Source organism: Meriones unguiculatus (assembly GCF_030254825.1).
Source record: "Meriones unguiculatus strain TT.TT164.6M chromosome 13 unlocalized genomic scaffold, Bangor_MerUng_6.1 Chr13_unordered_Scaffold_34, whole genome shotgun sequence".
In the NCBI taxonomy this organism is placed as follows: Eukaryota; Metazoa; Chordata; class Mammalia; order Rodentia; family Muridae; genus Meriones; species Meriones unguiculatus.
Window position 1 is genome coordinate 16,486,555 of NW_026843646.1, and position 20,179 is coordinate 16,506,733.

The 20,179-nt window shown below is 38.9% G+C and overlaps 1 protein-coding gene and 1 long non-coding RNA gene across 3 annotated transcripts in view; one reads left to right on the plus strand and one right to left on the minus strand.

Moving 5' to 3' along the window:
* Window positions 1-18,600, plus strand: part of LOC132650848 (uncharacterized) — a 42,880-nt gene extending 24,280 nt beyond the window's left edge. Inside the window, exons 3-4 of one of the 2 annotated variants that reach the window (XR_009588933.1) lie at window positions 12,037-12,221; window positions 16,987-18,600. This is a non-coding gene — a long non-coding RNA (uncharacterized LOC132650848). The remainder of the gene's footprint in view (window positions 1-12,036; window positions 12,222-16,986) is intronic. The other variant, XR_009588934.1, reaches the window with a different exon arrangement.
* LOC110561735 (vomeronasal type-2 receptor 116-like) overlaps window positions 1-20,179 on the minus strand; it is a 799,658-nt gene that overhangs the window by 412,300 nt on the left and 367,179 nt on the right.

The following is a 20,179-nucleotide window of genomic DNA, read 5'->3' on the forward strand; positions in this document are numbered from 1 at the left end:
CTATTACAGTCTGTATGACATCTGCCCTGGCCCTTCTGGCTTTCGTTGTTTCCGTTGAGAAGTTGGGTGTGATTCTGATAGGCCTACCTTTATATGTTACTTGGCCTTTTTCCCTTGTTTCTTTTAATATTTTTTCTTTGTTCTGTAGGTTTAGTGTATTGACTATTATGTGACATGAGGAGTTTCTTTTCTGGTCTGGTCTATTTGGTGTTCTGTAGGCCTTTAGTATGTTTTTTTTTTTTTAAATTTAATTTTTCTTTTTAGTTACATTTTGTTAACTCTGTGTCCCAGCTGTATCCCGCTCCCTCATTCCCTCCCCAACCCCACACTCCCTCCCTGGTCTTCTCCCTGCCCCTTTCCAAGTCCACTGATAGGGAAGGACCTCCTCCCCTTTCATTTGACCCTGTTTTATCAGGTATCTTCAGGGCTGGCTGCAAAGTCCTCCTCTGTGGCCTAACAGGACTGCTCCTACCCCAGGGGGGGGAGGTCAAAGAGCCTGCCCTTGAGAAATAGTCCTTGTTTCCCTTACTTTGGAAAACTACTTGGTTACTGAGCTACCACGGGCCATATCCAAGCAGAAGTTCTAGGTTATATCCATAGATGGTCCTTGGTTGAGTGCCAGTCTCAGAAAAGACCCTGTGCCCGGATATATTTGGTCCTTGTAGAGCTCCTATCCTTTCCATATCATACTAATTCCTCTTCTTTCATATGATTCCCTGCACTCTGTGGAGGGTTTGGTTATGAGTCTTAGTGTCTGCTTTGAAACACTGCTAGGTAGAGTCTTTCAGATGCCTGTTGCAGTAGACTCCTGTCATGTTCAATGCACATCCCATTTGTCTTTCTACATGAGGATCTTTGCCTGTGTCTGCTTTCTTGATTATCTTCTTTAGGTGTGTAGATTTCATTATGTTTATCATATCTTGTAGGTCTATATAAGTGAGTATATACCATGTTTGTCTTTCTTATTCTGGGATACTTCACTCAGAATGATCTTTTCTAGATCCCACCATTTGCCTGCAAATTTCATGATTTCCTCCTTTTTGATTGCTGAGTAGTATTCCATTGTGTAAAAATACCACAATTTCTGTATCCATTCCTCCGTTGATGGACATCTGGGTTGTTTCGAGGTTCGGCCTATTACAAATAAAGCTGCTACAAACATGGTTGAACAAATGTCCTTGTTGTGTACTTGAGCAAATTTTGGGTATATACCTAGCAGTGGTATAGCTGGGTCTTGAGGTAGCACTACTCCTAATTGTCTGAGAAAGTGCCAGATTGACTTCCAAAGTGGTTATACCAGTTTACATTCCCACCAGCAATGGAGGAGGGTTCCCCTTTCACCACAACCTCTCCAGTATGTGTTGTCACTTGAGTTTTTCATCTTGGCCATTCTGATGGGTGTAAGGTGAAATCTCAGGGTCTTTTTGATTTGCATTTCCCTAATGGCTAATGAGGTTGAGCATTTCTTTAAGTGTTTCTTTGCCATTCGATGTTCCTCTGTCAAGAATTCTTTTTAGCTCCGTTCCCCAATTCTTAATTGGATTACTTGGTTTGTTGCTTTTCTGCTTCTTTAGTTCTTTATATATACTGGATATTAGCCCTCTGTCAGATAAAGGGTTGGTGATGATTCTTTCCCAATCTGTAGGCAGTTGTTTTGTTTTGATGACGCTGTCTTTTGCTTTACAGATGCTTTTCAGTTTCATGAGGTCCCATTTATTGATTGTTGCTCTTAGAGCCTGTGCTGTTGGTGTTCTGTTCAGGAAGTTGTCTCCTGTGCCAATGAGTTCTAGGCTGTGATTCTGATAGGCCTACCTTTATATGTTACTTGGCCTTTTTCCCTTGTTTCTTTTAATATTTTTTCTTTGTTCTGTAGGTTTAGTGTATTGACTATTATGTGACATGAGGAGTTTCTTTTCTGGTCTGGTCTATTTGGTGTTCTGTAGGCCTTTAGTATGTTTTTTTTTAATTTAATTTTTCTTTTTAGTTACATTTTTTTTCCAACTGATTTAGAGTATCTGATTTTATGTTGAGGTCCTTGATCCACTTTGACTTTAGTTTTCTGCAGGGTGATAAATATGGATCTATTTTCATTTTTCTGCATGTAGACATCCAGTTGGTCCAGCACCATTTGTTGAAGATGCTGTCTTTTTTCCATTGAGTGGTTTTGGCTTCTTTGTCAAAATTCGAGTATTCATAGGTGTGTGGGTTTATTTCTGGGTCTTCTATGCGGTTCCATTGATCCTCCTTTCTGTTTCTATGCCAATACCATGCAGTTTTTATTACTGTTGCCCTGTAGTACAGCTTGAGATCATGGATGGAGATACCTCCAGATGATTCTGTTGTTGTACAGGATAATTTTGGAGATTCTGGGTTTTTTGTTTCTCCATATGAACCTGAGAATCTTTTAAGAATTGAGTTGGTATTTTGATGGGAATTGAATTTGTAGATTGCTTTTGGCAGGATAGCCATTTTCACAATGTTAATCCTACCAATCCATGAGCACGGGAGATCTTTCCATCTTCTGATATCTTCTTCAATTTCTTTCTTCAGAGACTTGAAGTTTTTCTCAAACAGGTCTTTCACTTGCTTGGTTAGAGTCACACCAAGGTACTTTATGTTATTAATGGCTATTGTGAAGGGTGTTGTTTCCCTGATTTCTTTCTCAGCCTTTTTGTCTTTGGTATATAGGAGGGCTTCTGATTTTTTTGAGTTGATTTTGTATCCTGCCACTTTGCTGAAGGTGTTTATCAGCTGAAGGAGTTCTCTGGTTGAATTTTTGGGGTCACTCATGTATACTATCATATCATCTGCAAATAGTGACACTTTGACCTCTTTCTGATTTGTATCTCCTTGATCTCCCTTAGTTGTCTTATTGCTCTGGCTAGGACTTCAAGTACTATGTTGAAGAGATATGGAGACAATGGGTAGCCTTGTCTTGTCCCTGATTTCAGTGGGATTGATTTAAGTTTCTCTCCATTGAGTTTGTTGTTAGCTATAGGCTTGCCTTTACTATCTTTAGGTATGTGCCTTGTATCCCTTTTCTCTCCAAGACTTTAAACATGAATGGGTGTTGGACTTTGTCAAATGCTTTTTTGGCATCTAAGGAGATGATCATGTGGTTTTTCTCCTTCGGTTTGTTTATGTGGTGGATTACATTGATAGATTTCCTTATGTTGAACCACCCTTGCATGCCTGGGATGAAGCCAACTTGGTCATGGTGGATGATATCTTTGATATGTTCTTGGATTCGGTTTGCAAGTATTTTATTGAGTATTTTTACATCAATGTTCATAAGAGAGATAGCTTTGAAGTTCTCTTTTTTTGTTGTGTCTTTGTGTGGTTTAGGTATCAAGGTGACTGTGGCTTCACAGAATGAGTTTGTTAGTGTTCCTTCTGTTTCTGTTTTGTGGAATAGTTTGAGGAGAATTGGTGTTAACACTTCTTTGAAGGTCTGGTAGAACTCTGCGCTGAAGCCATCTGGCCCAGGGCTTTTTTTTTTGGAGGGGAGACTGTTAATGACCGCTTCAATTTCCTTGGGAGATATAGGGCTATTCAGTCTTTCTACCTGATCTTGACTTAATTTTGGTAGATGGAATCTGTCAAGAAAATTATCCATTTCATTTAGATTTTCAAATTTTGTGACATATAGGCTTTTGTATTATGACCTAATAATTGTTTGGATTTCCTCAGTGTCTGTAGTTATGTCCCCATTTTCATTTCTGTTTTTGTTGATTTGGATAGCTTCTCTCTGCCTTTTAGTTAGTTTGGCTAAGGGTTTCTCTATCTTGTTGATTTTCTCAAAGAACCACCTTTTTGTTTCATTGATTCTTTGAATAGTTTTATTTGTTTCTAATTGATTGATTTCAGCCCTGAGTTTGATTATTTCCAGCTGTCTGCTCCTCTTGGGTGTATCTGCTTCTTTTTTTCCAGGGTTTTCAGTTGGGCCATTAAGTTGTTTGTATGTGATGTTACAAATTTCTTCTTGCAGGCACTTAGTGCTATAAATTTTCCTCTGAGCACTGCTTTCAATGTGTCCCATAAATTTGGGTATGTTGTGCCTTCCTTTTCATTGAATTCTAGGAAGTCTTTAATTTCTTTCTTTATTTCTTCCTTAACCCAGCTATCATTGAGTAGTAAGTTGTTCAGTTTCCATGTGCGTGTCGGTTTTTTGTTGTTTCTGTTATTGTTGATGTCCAGCTTTGGTCCATGGTGGTCAGATAGCATACAAGGGATTATTTCAATCCTTTTGTATCTGTTGAGGCTTGCTTTGTGACCCACTATATAGTCTATTTTGGAGAAGGTTCCATGTGGTGCTGAAAAGAAGGTGTACTCTTTTGAGTTTGGGTGAAAAGTTCTGTAAATGTCTATTAGGTCCATTTGATTTAGGGATTCTGTGAGTGCTTTTATTTCCCTATTTGATGTCTGTCTAGTTGCTCTGTCCCGTGATGAGAGTGGGGTGTTACTAAGGTATTAGGATCAATGTATGATTTAAGCTTTAATAATGTTTCATTTATGAATGTAGGTGCTCTTGTATTTGGGACATAGATATTCAAGATTGTGATGTCCTCCTGGTGGATTTTTCCTTTGATGAGAATATAGTGGCCCTCCTTATCTTTTTTTATTAACTTGGGTTGAAAGTCTATTTTATTAGATATTAGGATGGCTACTCCAGCTTGTTTTCTGGAACCATTTGCTTGAAAAACAGTTTTCCAGCCCTTTACTCTGAGGTAGTGTTTATCTTTGCTGCATAGGTGTGTTTCTTGGATGCAACAGAATATTGGATCCTGTTTCCTTAACCATTCTGTTAGCCTGTGTCTTTTTATTGGTGAGTTGAGTCCATTGATATTGATAGATAATAGTGACCAATGCATGTTAGTTCCTTTTGTAATGGAGTCGGTGATCTAACCCTATTTCTTTGCTTGTTTTCTTTTTATTTTTGTTGGGATATTATCTGTATGCCCTGTTTTCTTGGGTGAATTTGTTTTCATTGGATTGGAGTTTTCCTTCTAGTATCTTCTGTAGGGATGGTTTGCTGTGTAGATACTGTGTAAATTTAGTTTTGTCATGGAATATTTTGTTTTCTTCATCTATGTTGATTGAAAGCTTTGCAGGGTATTGTAGTCTGGGTTGACATTTGTGATCTCTTAGAGTCTCCATGATACTTGCCCAGGCCCTTCTGGCTTTCATAGTTTCTGATGAGAAGTCCGGTGTGATTCTGATAGGTCTACCTTCATATGTTACTTGGCCTTTTTCCCTTGCTGCTTTTAATATCTTTTCTTTGTTCTGTAGATTTAGTGTTTTGACTATGATGTGATGTGATGTGTTTCTTTTCTGGTCTAGTCTATTTGGAGTTCTGTAGGCCTCTTGTATATTTATGGACATCTCTTTCTTTAAGTTGGGAAAATTTTCTTCTATGATTTTCTTGAAAATATTTTCTGGACCTTGGAGTCTGGAGTCTTCTTTTTCATGAATTCCTATTATTCTTAGATTTTGTCTTTTCATAGCATCCTTGATTTCTTGGATATTTTGTGATTGGAACTTTTCTGATTTTACTTTTTCTTTGAGAGAAGTATCCATTTCTGCAAGTGTGTCTTCAGCTCCAGAGATTCTCTCTTCCATCGCTTGTATTCTGTTGGTGATGCTTACTTTTGTGGTTCCTGATCTTTTCTCCAAGTTCTCCAGCTCAAGGGTTTTCTCATTTTGTGTTTTCTTTATTGATTCTAATTCTGTTTTCATGCCTTGCACCATTTCTTTCATGTGTTTGAATTTGGATTCCTGTCTCTCTATGATGGCCTCTATTTCTTTTTTCATTTCCTTTTTTATATGCCACTAGTTTTTTCTCTACTTGTGTATCTATTTGTTTATCTATGTTTGCCTGTGTTTCTTTAAGGATATTGTCTATTTCTTCTTTCTTTGCCTCCAATTGACTGGCCATCTCTTTGAAAGACTTGTTCATTTCCTCCTTATGAACCTCAAATAATTGGGCGAGCATGGATTTAAAATCATTTTCCTGTGCTTCTGCTGAATTGGAGTATCCATCGATTTTGGGGTTTGCTGGTGAAGTCATGATGTCCTGATTTATGTTGGAAGTGTTCTTTCGCCTATCCTTGGCCATTGGCTTATCTGAAACCTTCCCTGTTTGTTTTTGGATTCTGCAGATCAGACTGGTGCTGTCTCTCTCTGGCGTCTGGAGAGTTCTTCAGGAAGCTGAGAACTCTCAGTGTGTGCTGAGGACTAGCTGTACCTGTGGGAGGAAAGTACGCAGGCGCAAACGGGGCAAATGCAAGCGTGTGTGTGTGTGTGTGTGTGTGTGTGTGTGTGTGTGTGTACGTGTGTCTCGAGGGACAGAGTGATGGGTAATGTTGAACCCTTGAGTGTGTGGGAGGGGCTCTGCACTGTATATGTCGCAGGCGCTAATGATGATCGCAGCGCAATTTCTGGCATTAACTGCCTTAACTCAATTAGACCCACAGGGCAGGAACTTCAATGTTCCTAGTGCCCCTCTGTTTCCCAAAGTGGGTATGTGGGTGGGAGGGTGTTCGATGCCTGGCTTCTGTTTTAGAAGGACCCAGGATCTGGGGAACTGCAGAATCTCAAGGGTGCACTCACTTACAGGCAGGTCACTTGGCAGAGACCATGGTATCTGGGGCTCTCTGCTCTCTGGTTTGGCCCTGCTTCTTTGATGTGCTCCGCCAGTTCTGTGCTGCTGTCACTGCCAGGTTCTGAGGTCTTGCTGCAGCTGGAGATTTCAGGGTGGTCACATCAGCAGGGATGGGGTAACCAGGCTCTCTGTTCTCTGGTTTGGCCCTGGTTAGTCTTAAACTGGAGAGCTGTTGTGCCCCGCCAGCTCAGTGCTGCTCAGCCGCCAAGTCCCGCTGTAACTGGAGACTGGGTCGCTAGTCCTGAAGCTTTCTGGGAAGTCCTGGGGTCTCTTCATTGTGCTCTCCAAGCTTGGGAGGCCCAGCACCTGGTGTGTCCAGGTTGTATGACGTTTCTGCCTGGTTTTGGTGAGTATATAGTGTATTCTCTGTCACTGTGGGATTGGGCGGGCAGTACCGTCAGTGATGGCGATCCTGCGGAGCTAGTATGGCGTCTCCAGAAATTTCTTGGAGTGAAGGTGTATGATAGGGCTCAACCACACTGATCAAAAAGTAGTGTTTTACAGTTCACAATTTTGGGGTTCACAATGGGATCAAATATCCTGCAACATTTCCCCTTTTTGCCTAAATAAAAGAATTCTTCCTCAAACTATATACTATATAAAACAACAAACTATATATTATCGGGTATAAATTACATTCACAATGTCTAGTCCATATGTAATTAGCAAACTTGAAAAAACTATTCTACTCTCTATCTTATCTTGATGAGTGAAAAGTTCTGTACCTGAATCACTTTGTATCAACATTTGCAATACTAATCCAAAAAATGTCTTTCTAGGACAAAAAAAAAAGTCTTATTTTATAAAGAACTTAATCTAAATTATAAGATTATAACTATTTAGCATTCATCCCCAGAGACCTGAGAAGGAGTAATATTATCTGAATAATCAGGAAGTACAGAGCAAGCATCTTCCAAAGCTATAGAAATGACAGAAACTTCTGACTGTGTGTACAAGCAACCAAGATATCTCTAAAGCACTGAGCATCATCTTTACTCTTTTGGCTCAGAATATGTGGCAGACATCTTATGCAGCTGGTATTATAGCTATGAACTGACTGATTAGGTTAGAAAACATCTGCATTTAACTAATTTAGTACCTAACAAAACAACAAATTTGATTCATTATTAGTTTGTATCTCTTAGATATCCTAAAGAGTTTATGATAGTAGCTTTCAACAGTACTAGAACTTCACATTGCATTTTAAAGGTTTAAATAGGTACAAGACTTCAAAAAGAGTTGATACATTGTATGCTGTAACCAAACATAACCTTAATTCTGTTATCGATATAAAAATGATCTATACCAATGCAAGGAATTGTAAGCTTAATTTTGGTGTCAATATCCAAATATCTATGAGATTCAATAATCTACCATTTTTCCTAGTGTTCCTATATTATTTCTGTTTTTAAGTTTATTTTTTATTCACTTTACATCATGGTTGTTGCCCCATCCCTCCTCTCCTCCCAGTCTTACCCTCCCTCCGCCTCTCTCAAACCTCTACCCTTGCCTGTTCCTCAGCAAAGGAAAACTCCCTTTCCCATACACTCCAGATCATCAAGCTACACCAGGATATACCATGTCCTCTTCACCTGTGGTCTGACAAGGCAGTCCCACCATGGGGAAGTGATCAGAAAGCTAGCAAGTGAGTAAGTGTAGACACCACTCCTCTTATTAGAGGACTCACATGATTCCTAAGCTGCCCATCTGCTACATCTTAGTAGGGACCTATATCCAGTCCATACCTGGTCCTTGGTTGATTCTTAAGTCTTAGCAAGCATTCCTGGGGCTTAGTTAGTTGGCTCTTTTGGTTTTCCTCTGGAGCTCCTGTCATCTCCAGGTCCTTCTCTCTTTCCACCCACTTTCCACAAGACTCCCTACTCATGACACAATGGATGGCTGTGAGTTCAACTTCTATTTTGAAGTGCTGCTGGATAGAGACTCTCAGAGAATATTTCTGACAGGCTCCTTTCTGGAACCTTAGTGGAGTGTTCTTTATAGTGACAGAAGTTGTCACTTTCCCACAGTGTGGGTATTTGTTGGGTCAGGCATTGGTTGTTTATTCCTTCAATATGGGCTTTACCTGCTCTATCTTTTTCCCTACACATCTAGAAGGCAGGGTCAGTTGGGGGTTGAAGATTTGTTGGTATTCCCCTCCATCTACTAGGAATCCTACCCTAGATTAGTTAGAGGGTGTCCTCTTCAGTCTCTGCTTGAAATTCCCTCATATCCTCCCAGGAGCCTACCCTGAGTTAGGTCTCCACTTGTCACAGATATATCCCACCCTCAGTTTCTCTTTTTACTATATGCCTTCTGTCTTCTCATCCCTGATCGCTATTCTCTTAACTTTCTAAATCCCTTCTCCTGCCCTGTTTCCTCTCTTCAACCACTACTTCTGTCTATTCTTCCTACTCTTCTGAGTAACATTTATGCATTCTCCCTCGGATCCTCTATGTTTCTTATCTCTTTTTGATCTGTGCTTTATATTATGCTTAACTTGTTTGAAGTGGCTAAAATCCACATATAAGTGAGTACATTCCATGTGTATCATTCTGAGTCTGCATTACCTCACTCAAGATGTTGTTTTCTAGTTGCATCCATTTGCCTGCAAATTTTATGATTGCTTTGTTTTTAATGGCTGGGTAGTATTCTGTTGTGTAAATGTGCCACCGTCTCTTTATGTTGTGGGACATCTAGGTGGTTTCCAGATTCCAAATAAAACTGCTATGAATGTAGTTGATTAGGTGTCCTTGTTGAGCCTCTTTTGGTTATATATCCAGTAGTGGCATAGATGGGTCTTAAGTTAAGGCTCTTCCCAGTTTTCTGAGAAAGCACCAGATTGATTTCCGAAGTGCTTGTAAAAGTTTACAAACACACCAGCAAGGAAGGCGAGTTCCCCTTTGTCCTCATCCTGGCCAGGATGTGTTGTAATTTGAGATTTTTATCTTAGCCATTCCAACTGGTATGAGATGGAATCTCAGGGTCATTTTGATTTATATTTCTCTGATGATGAGAAAGGGTGAGCATTTCTTTAAGTGCTTCGAAGCCATTCAAGATTTTCCTATTGAAAATTTTGTTTAATTATGTGCCAATTATTTAATTAGGTCATTTTTTATTGGTGTTTGATTTCTTGAGTCCTTTGTGTAGTTGGGATATTAGCACTTTGTTGAAAATAGGATTTTCCTAATGTGTAGACTGACATTTAGTTCCATTGATAGTGTTTTTTATTCCTTAAAGAAGTTTCCAGTTTCATGAGGTCCTATTTATTATTTGTTGATCTTAGAGCCTTAGCTGTTGGTGTTTTGTTCAGGAAGTTGTCTTTTGTACTAATGAGTTCAAGGCTTTTCCCAACATTCTCTTCTAACAGATTTAGTGTATCTGCTGTTATATTGAGATTTCTGACCCACTTAGATGTGAGAGGTTTTTTTGGAGGGAGATAAATATATATCTATTTGCATTTTTTCTACATGCAGAGATACAGTTAGACTAGCACGATGTGTTGAAGATGCTGTCTTTTTTCCATTGTACACTTTTGACTTCTTTGTCAAAAACCAATTGACCAAAGGCATGTGTGTTTATTTCTGGGTCTTTGATTCAATTCCTTTGATCAACCAGCCAGACTATCTCTATGTCAGTACCATGCAGTTTTTATTACTATTGCTGTGTGGTATAGCTTGAGATCAGGGATGGAGATAACTCCAGAAGTTCTATTATTGTACAGGATTGTTTAAGCTGTTCTGGGTTTTTTGTTCTTCCATGTGAAGTTTAGAATTGCTCTTTCAAGGTCTGAAAAGGACTGTGTTGGTATTATGATGGTGATTGCATTGAACCTGTGGGTTGCCTCACTATGCTAATCCTATGGATCCAGAAGATTGGGAGATCTTTCCATTTTCTGACATCATCTTCTTTTTCTTTTCTCAGACACTTGAAGTTCTTTTAATATAGGTCTTTCACTTATTTGGTTAGAGTCACACCAAGATACATTATAGCATTTGTGGCTATTATGGATGGTGTAGTTTTCCTAATTTCTTTCTTAGCACATATGTCCTTTATGTGCAAGAGGGCTACTGATGGTTTTTAATATCCAGCTACTTTGCTGAAGCTGTTTATCAGCTGTTGGTATTCTCTGGTGAAATTTTTGGGGTCGCTTACATACACTACCACCTCATCTGCAAATAGCAGTATATTGACTTCTTCCTTGCTAATTTGTATGCCCTTGATCTCCCTTAGTTGTCTTATTGCTCTAGCTAGAACTTAAAGTACTATATTGAAGAGGATCAGAGAGAGTGGGCATTCTTCTCCTGTCCCTAATTTTAGTGGAATTGCTTTGAATTTTTCTACATTTAGTTTGATGCTTGTAATCAGATTTCTGTATATAGCCTTTATTATGTTTAACTATCGACCTTGTATCCTTGATCTCTCTAAGAATTTCATCATGATGGAGTGGTTGGATTTGGTCAGAGATCAAAGACATTTCTGCATGAGATGATCATGTGATATTTTTTCTTTGAGTTTGTTAATATGGTGGATTACATTGATGACGTTTTGTATGTTGAACCATCCTTGCATCCCTGGGATGATGTATATGATGTGTCCTTGGATTCAGTTTGTATTTTATTGATTTTTTTGCATGGAAGTTCATGCATGAAAGTGCTCTGAAATTCACTTTATTTTTTGGGTCTTTGTATGGTTTAGGTGTCAGGGTGGCTGTGGCTTCCCTTGTAGAATGAATTTGGCAATGTTCCTTCTGTTTCTATGTTATGGAACACTTTGAAGAATATCTGCATTAGCTCTTTTTTAATGTCTTGAATGTCTGGCAGAATTATGTGCTAAAACCATCTGGACCTGGGAGGTTTTTTTTTTTATGACCTACAATTTTGCCTCAGACTATGGTGCTCTCCAAAGTCACTGTGGACCATGATGAAATAATCATACAAGTTGTTCAAGGAAGAAAGAAAGAGCCAAACATGTTTTTAACCCACATAGAGGAAGCAGGTGCAGAGCTCCAGGGCTTTGGGATTCCAAGAGTACATGGATGACAGGGAAATAGAACAATAAAAAGATAGCAAATTCAGAGCAAGTCTGGCTACAGTGACAGAAATATCTCAGTACTGTGACCCTCAGTTGTCTGGACTTTGCTACAGTGTTTGCACTGACCTGTTATGAGAACCTATGGGTATGCACAGACTGAGAAACTGAAGCAACAGTAGGAAGCAGCTAGAGCATACAAAGCCTTCTCTGACATTGTTGAGGTCTGAGCCTATTCCAGGACCCAAGACAATAATCTCCTTGGATCATTCTAGATGCAGGAGACTGTCTCTGTGTAGTGAAGAGCCTAAATGTTCCTTCTTTTGCTTTCTCTCATCCTACTCCAGCAACCTACATATACATCTATGGGGATGTCTCAGCTCAGTTGTTTTCATTACAGGAAGCTCAGCAACTATATGGAGGCAGACATAATCTTTGGTACATTCATCCCCATTCACATCCCACTCGATCTACCCCAGAATGTCCAGAACCTTTTTGACAGAGAGCCAAGTCGTCTATGGAACACCTTTCTGTGAGTACTTTTTTGAATATGCTATGTTTGTTCTGTCTACAAGATAGTACATTACCTGCTAAACACATGTAATTCCATTGAGAATTATGAACTAGTTACAGAACAATGTGACAAACAGTTTGACATTTTCCAGCTTCATTGTGCATCTACAGACATTCCCACTTCTCTTTGTTATGTTTCCAGTAAGAAAGAAATCAGGAAGAGAAACCACCAACTTTTGTGTCTGCTCCATGGTGTGATTCCATGGACAAACTTATGTTTTTTTTAACACATTGATGCTAATATGTCAAGATAAGTTTCCATTCTTCTCATGTGTATTTGGCCATCTAAATGTGTTATGTTCGAATATCTGTTTCTTTCAAGAATTGGAGAGTTTCTGCTAAAGTGAACTTGAATGTCCCTATGTCCTCAGTACAAATCTTAGAATCTCCAGTTTCATTTGTTCTGGTTTTAGTATATTTAAAGGATCTCAGAGTTTAGACATTGGTTATACTTATAACTTATTTATTTTTCATTGATATTGTAATGTAGTGTTCTGAAATTCATGTCATTCATGCCCGCATTCTGTCTTCTGTCTTCTGGAAACCCACTGTTCTGTGATATGATTGGAGGTTTTATGATTTTCATTCCCAACCTTTCTATCTGTCTTTCTACTCCCTTACAATCTCAATTTTGTCTTATGATTTGTCTTTTATGGTACTTAGTTTTTCCTGTGTATTGCTGTTTATTCTATTCCTCATCCAAGTTCTCATGGAGAATGTTGATTCTTGTCTGAATTCGCAGTTGAATCCATTATTTGGTTCTGTCTTCTTTTCTGTTGTTCATCTCTTCACTTTCTGAAGTATTTATATGCCACTTTATCTCTCTGAAAAACTGTGAGTTAGGTTGTTAATTATTTATGATATTGTGGAGGAGTCAGTGGGCTTTTTAATATTCCTGGTTTTTTTGTTGATGCTATAATTGGTACATGTGTTCATTTGAACATCAGTTTTGGAATTAGGTTGTTCTGTTCCTTTGCTGAAAAGTATCTTTTTGAATCCACAATACATATGTCCTCTCTGAGGAGGAAACAAACATACTAGCCTAAGATCCTGGTAGTTGTATTGTTGTGGAGTACTTGAATAGAAAAAAAAAATCAGGATTCCTAATTTATGTTGGAAGTAAAGAACTCGTAGGAATGCTTTCACAAGATAGAGAAATCATTGATCAGGAGTCCACTGCAGCTGGAAAGAGAAGAAATGCCAACACGGGAGGAAGGAAAGTGTCCATCTTCAGATATAGACAGTAGATAGGAGGAAGGAAAGTGTCCATCTTCAGATATAGACAGTAGATAGAAAGACTGCATTGTTAGTTGACAGAAGTCTTAATCTAGATTCTGTTTGACTAAAAGCAGTGAACAAATGTCTGTAAAGAATTAGAGTAGACCGATGCTTTACAGATAAACTTGGGCAACAAAAAGGATGGTTCTGGACTAAAAATGAACAGCCTTTCCTCAATCTGAATGTGTATTGGCATGTAAGATTTCAGCACAATGAGAAGCATTGAAGTATATCTTCAGCAGGAATGAAAGGACATTAAAAAGTCTGATTCTGTAACTATGACAAGACTACACAGGGCTTTCTCCTGGTTGTTTTCATAACATATCAGAACTCCACTGATTCATATTTTAAAACTCAGAAAGTTTAAAATCTTTAAGTCTCATTTTCACAAACTTTAAACCACTTTTTCAGATTTTTATATCTTGCATTTACATACCTTAAATCCTTTTCTTAGACATTCACAATTTACATCAACTTTAAAGTGTTTGTTTCCAACATCCAGGCATTTAACCAGAGACAGATTTGTTTGAATACTGGGAGAAATGATCGACAAGCAAGTTCTTTTAAAGGAAAGAACCATAAAATGTAAACTGTTAGGTATTAGTAGATTCAATTTGAATTTCATTTAAATCTAATTTTGTGAGATTAGATTTTTCAGTGTGAAGCCAGCAAGGTAATGTCTTCTTCAAAAAGGAATCTAGTATCTGTAGAAAAAGAACAAGGTCTGACTTTTATGTATGATGTGGACTGACCATGCAGCTGCAGCATTGTTTAGAGGCGCTGCCTAAAGTTTCATAACCTCTGTTAAACTTTTATAGTGACAACCTGCTATGCAAATGACTAGAGATCTGAGATGGATAAATTTGAGCAGGAAGTATAATCCAAATGGCCTCTATACCAGTCAAAATGACAGAGACTTAATGGATACCTGGGCACCCAGTCTGGGATCCTCCATGGCATTTTCAAAGACTATGTATGGACCAGAGTTCAACAGTGTTTGGATGCTGCACAAAACAACATTGTCTTCAGCTGACACACAAGGCATCATGAGCCTCCAAATATCAGACATATGAGGCCTGAGAGATTTTTTATGGAGCAGGAACTTGGGAAAAATAACCTACCTTGGCCAGGCAGAGTAGAGCATTTAATTCAACAATGTCCATAGGTTGGGCAGGGATTTATTGTTGAGTGAAGCATGTGGCAATTCATGGTTCAGTTGTCAGCATTACCACAGTTGAAATATGATCAAAGGAAAGGCCATTTCTGCCTATTGATATGTGGCAGAGAAATCATTTTCCTTACATTCCTTAAGTCTGTACTCAGGAGAACTCTCTGAGGGCTTGGAGGGAAAGCATCTAACTTATTGCCATATTTTTCACTTGAATATTTTTCATTAATTAATTGAATTTACATATTGGTCATAGGCCCCACCCTCTTCTCCCAATCCTACTCTTTCTCCCACAACCTCCTCCACTATTCTGCTCCCTAACTACACACCCTAGCCCCTGTAGTCTTAGTTTGTAGACTCCCCTGTTGGCTTTTAGGGCAGTTCCATGAGGGGAAAGTGATCAACAAAGAGAAAATATAGTTTGTCACCACTCCACTAACTAGTGGGCCCACATGAAGCCTAATCACATCAGCTACTTATATGTAGAGGACCTACATGCATTGTCCTTGGTGGGTACTTCATACTCTGTAGGACCCTCTGGGCCCTGGGTGATTGGTCCTGATGATCTTGTGGAGTTCCTGTCACACATATATAAATGAATAAGTATAAGGATAGAAAGAACTGAATCAATTCTTTAGTTTTTAGTATTGCTTTTATGTGAATGGAAAAACATAAGCCCTCAGCTCAAATGAAAAAAGAGAGAATTTCATCTTGAATAAATTTGAGAGTATTTGAACACAATTTAGGTTATCCCAAATTCCATGATACAATGTGGAAGCAGCTTCATGAATTTTCAACGGAATAAAGAAAACTACAAATCCAATACAGCACTGGAAACCTCAGAGAGGATGTTAACAGCAAAATGGGGCAAGTTATCATACAGGCCCAAGATGGCTATGTGATGTCATTAGATTGGCAAAAGCCAGTAGTGTGCTGGGTTACTACATTCTAAAATGATTTTATTCATCAGCTATGGGAGTTATATAAATATAGATACAGATATAGATACAGATACAGGTATCGATGTAGCTATCATCTTAACCACAAAGGTGTCCAAGAAATGGCTACTCAGGGTGCTACAGGTAGCCCATGCTATGGTAATGAGCCTCTCAAACTACAACATTGTAATATCTTCAATGAAGTTTTTATAGCCAGTCTTTGCAAACACAGCTCTTTCCAGTTCTCATTGATACATGTGTACATTCCTACAGTTCAATTTTAGTATGGGATAATCCTTGGGGAAGACTAATTCTCTTTCTCTTGGCTGTTGCTAATTGCCTGCTTTTGTCCAATAGATTATCTCTTAATATAACATCTAGACAAAGATCTCAGATAAATGTAGTACATCCAAATCGAATTTCTTCCTGGTGATGGCAGGTCAGAAGGCAGACTCCTTCCTTCAGCTGAACCCAGTGGACTTCAGGCTAATGATTTCTGTTAAGTTCCATTAGGGTCACCCAGACTCTTATCTACCACAGGTTTTGAAACAAGCTTCTGAGGACCCATCCTCAAGCACTGAAGGCTGTGTGTGACACAGTTCAACCCACCTACCTGCAACAAAGTTCCACTTTCTCCCATTATGTACTGTCTTAATGTACTTGGGGTCTTCCTCACTTTAATATGCTACTTTAAATTACTATTTTCTCCTTGCCTTACACAGGAAACTCTACTCATTATATTAATCTGCGAGTTTTGAGAATCACATTTCCTTTACTACTTTTTTTTACTACTTTTTGAATTTTAATAAAAATCGATTAATTTTATTTGGAAATTTTTCTTATAAACAATTTGAAGTACTCAGATAATCCCTTCTCTTGTTTTTATAAAAAATAATTTCTCTGAACCAAGAAATGCATTAATTATCTTGTCTGTTCTTACAATCAGTTGTCTGTATTTTACATTGCTGCCTGTTTTAGAGATCAGCACATAAGGCTAGTGGAATTAAATAATTTTTTTCAAATGTGTTTGAAAAAAAATCGATTAATTTTTACCTTATGTTTATGAGTGTTTTGCCTACATGTTTGTGTGTGTACCACTTGTGTGTATGCTCCCTTCAGAGGCCAGTGGAGGACATGGATCCCCTAGAACTGGTGTTACACACATTTGGAACCTAAAACTGGCTATCGTGACTTGATTCATGGTCCTCCACAAGAGCAGCAACTAGTCATAACATATCAATGATTTTTCAAGCCCCCCAAACACTATTTTGCACATGCTTATTTATTTTTATTTCATGGACTTGAGATATTACCTTCTTATATATGTGTGAATACCACAGGTGTGTCTGGAGCCCAAGGATGCCAGAAGGGATCTTATGAACTGGATCTACACGTTTTGAGGACGACCCGGTGGGCACTGAGAACTTATTGAGAAAACTTATTAAGAGAACTTATTAAGAGAGGTCTAGCTATAGATAGATTTTCGGGCATCTGTCTATACCACAAAGAGACACTTTGATACTAGGAGTGCATATAAACTGGTTAGAATTTTTGTAAGTAAGTATGAAATTGAATCATTACAAAAGAAAAGGATATGAAGCTCTTACTTGTATTCCTAGTGAACACCTTAGTGACTCTTCCATAACCCAGTGCTTCCATGAACCGAAACATCATAAGCACCTATGTATTCAGTACTCATAGGATACAAACAAGTGACATTTTATGCACACATTGTACACCAAAATATTAGAAACAGTTAAATTTCTGAGAGTTTGGGAGCCATTCTGTGATGTTCCTGAGTTGTCAAGGGCTTATTCACACAAGATTTACATGTCACAGGAAAAGTGCTAGAAAAGTGCTAGAACCTCTAGGTTCCTGTATATGATAAAGATTTTCTGAGAAAAATATACTGACAATACCCATCATTCTGTTCCTCTGGTTTAGATGGAAATGGAGAAACTATCAATATTTGCTGGCCTTATACTTTGCCATTGAAGAGATCAATAAGGACTCAAACCTGCTTCCCAATATGACCTTGGGTTTCCACATCTACAGTGCCTTTAATTCTAACAAAAGAACCTTGGAGGGCCCTCTGATGTGGCTGACAGGAAGGACTGAGTATATCCCTAACTACAAGTGCAACACTCAACACAAAGCTCTAGGAATCCTTTCAGGAAACAAGCCAGAATTTTCTGCTGCAATTGCAACACTTTTGGAGCTCTACAATGTCCCACAAGTAAGTTAGAAACATATTTTTAAGCACAATCACATCTTAGACCTGACTGAAACAAACAAACAAACAAACAGTAACAAAACAAATACAAGAAAACAGAGAAATGGATTATGTTTATTGTAGGCAGGTTTCAAATAGCTCTGAACGAATTATTTTTTATATGGCAATAGTTAACAGATAACAGAGTGTGGTAAAAAGCATGGTCAGTAAATTCTGGGAGTTTCTAACCAGATCACTTAGTAGTATCCATGATTCTGTCTCCAAACAATGGATGATGTACTGCAGATACTCAGTCTGCATTTGATCATAAATCAAATTCTATAGCAAAGATACCCAACTACCCAATCTAGCATACATACATCTCAAAATTCTTACAGCTGTTAATATCTGACAAATGGAAAAAGAAAGTCCAGGACATGTAACTAAATTTGGAACAATATTTAATGCTATCACCAATGAAAATCTTTCAAGGAATTAATGATCTCATTCAAGAAAGTAGATCTCAGAATAGCACCCACAGAGACCAACCACTTAGTGGTATCATCACAACCGACTCTTGCCAGGCTACACTGAAGAAATGCATCTATCAGCAGGTATTACTACAAACAGAGAAAATACTTGGTGAGCACAAGAGTCAGCAATAATGAAGATTGAAAAACCCACACAGTAACTCTCATTGTTATCACTCAGTTAAACAGTTCATAAATGTATGTTAACCCAATGCAACAAAAAATAAAAGACAATAATTTACATCTGTCTGAGTTTTTTATTTATTTTTATTATTGTTATTATTTTACACTTTATTCACTTTGTATCCCTCCATAAACCCCTCCCTCCTCCCCTCCCGATCCCACCCTCCCTCCCCCTTCTTCATGCATGCCCCTCCCCAAGTCCACTGATAGGGGAGGTCCTCCTCTCCTTCCTTCTGATATTAGTCTATCAGATCACATCCGGAGTGGCTGCATTGTCATCTTCTGTGGCCTGGTAAGACTGCTCTCCCCTCAGGGGGAGGTGATCAAAGAGCAGGCCTATCAGATTGTGTCAGAGGCAGTCCCTTTTCCCATTTCTATCTAACCCACTTAGACACTAAACTGCCATGGATTACATCTGCGCAGGGGTTCTAGGTTATCCCCATGCCTGGTACTTGCTTGGAGTATGGGTCTCTGGGAAGACCCCTGTGTTCAAATTCTCTAGTTCTGTTGCTCTCTTTGTGGGATTCCTGTCCTCTCTATAACCTACTATTTCCCATTTCTTACATAAGATTCCTTGCACTCTGCCCAACAGTTGGCCATAAAGTCTCAGCATCTGCTTTGATAGTCTGCAGGGCAGAGCCTTTCAGAGGCCCTCTGTGGCAGGTTCCTAGGTTGTTTCCTGCTTTCTTCTTCTTCTGATGTCCATCCTCTTTGCCTTTCGGGATGGGGATTGAGCATTTTAGTCAGGGTCCTCTCTCTTGATTAGTTTCTTTACATGGACAGATTTTAGGTTTATCCTATGTCTATATGAGTGAGTATATACCATGTGTGGCTTTCTGCTTCTGGGACAGCTCACTCAGGATGATCCTTTCCAGGTTCCACCATTTACCTGCAAATTGCATGATTTCCTTATTTTTCATTGCAGAGTAATACTGTCTGAGTTTTGTTTCTATCAAATCTATTGTGAGGGATGATGCAATGACCACTAGAATGTGGCAATGTGGCCCCAGATGCTGAGACTCATATCGAAATTTTGGGCAGAGTGCAGGGAATCTTATGAAAGAAGTGGGAAATAGTAAGACCTGGAGAGGACAGGAGTTCCACAAAGACAGCAACAGATCCAAAAAGTCTGGGCACAGGGGTCTTTTCTGAAACTGATACTCCATCCGAGGACCGACCACTCATGGAGATCACCTGGAACCACTGCATGGAGATAGCCTATGGCAGTTCAGTGTCCAAGTGGCTTCCATAGTAATGGGGACAGGTACTGTCTCTGACATGAACTTATTGGCCTGCTCTTTGATCACCTCCCCCTGAGGGGGGAGCAGCCTTGCCAGGCCACAGAAGAAGACAATGCAGCCACTCTTGATGAGACTTGATAGACTAGGATCAGAGGGAAGGGGAGGAGGACCTCCCTTAGCAGTGGACTGGGAGAGGGACAAAGGTGGAGAATTGGGAGGATGGGATTGGGAAGGGAGGAGGGAGGGAGGAGGAGGGAGGTGGAGGAAGGATATAAAGTGAATAAACTGTAGTTAATAAAAAAATTAAATTTTCCAAGAAAACTCACACGGTAACTCCCAGTTAAACAATTTGTAAATGTATTTTAAC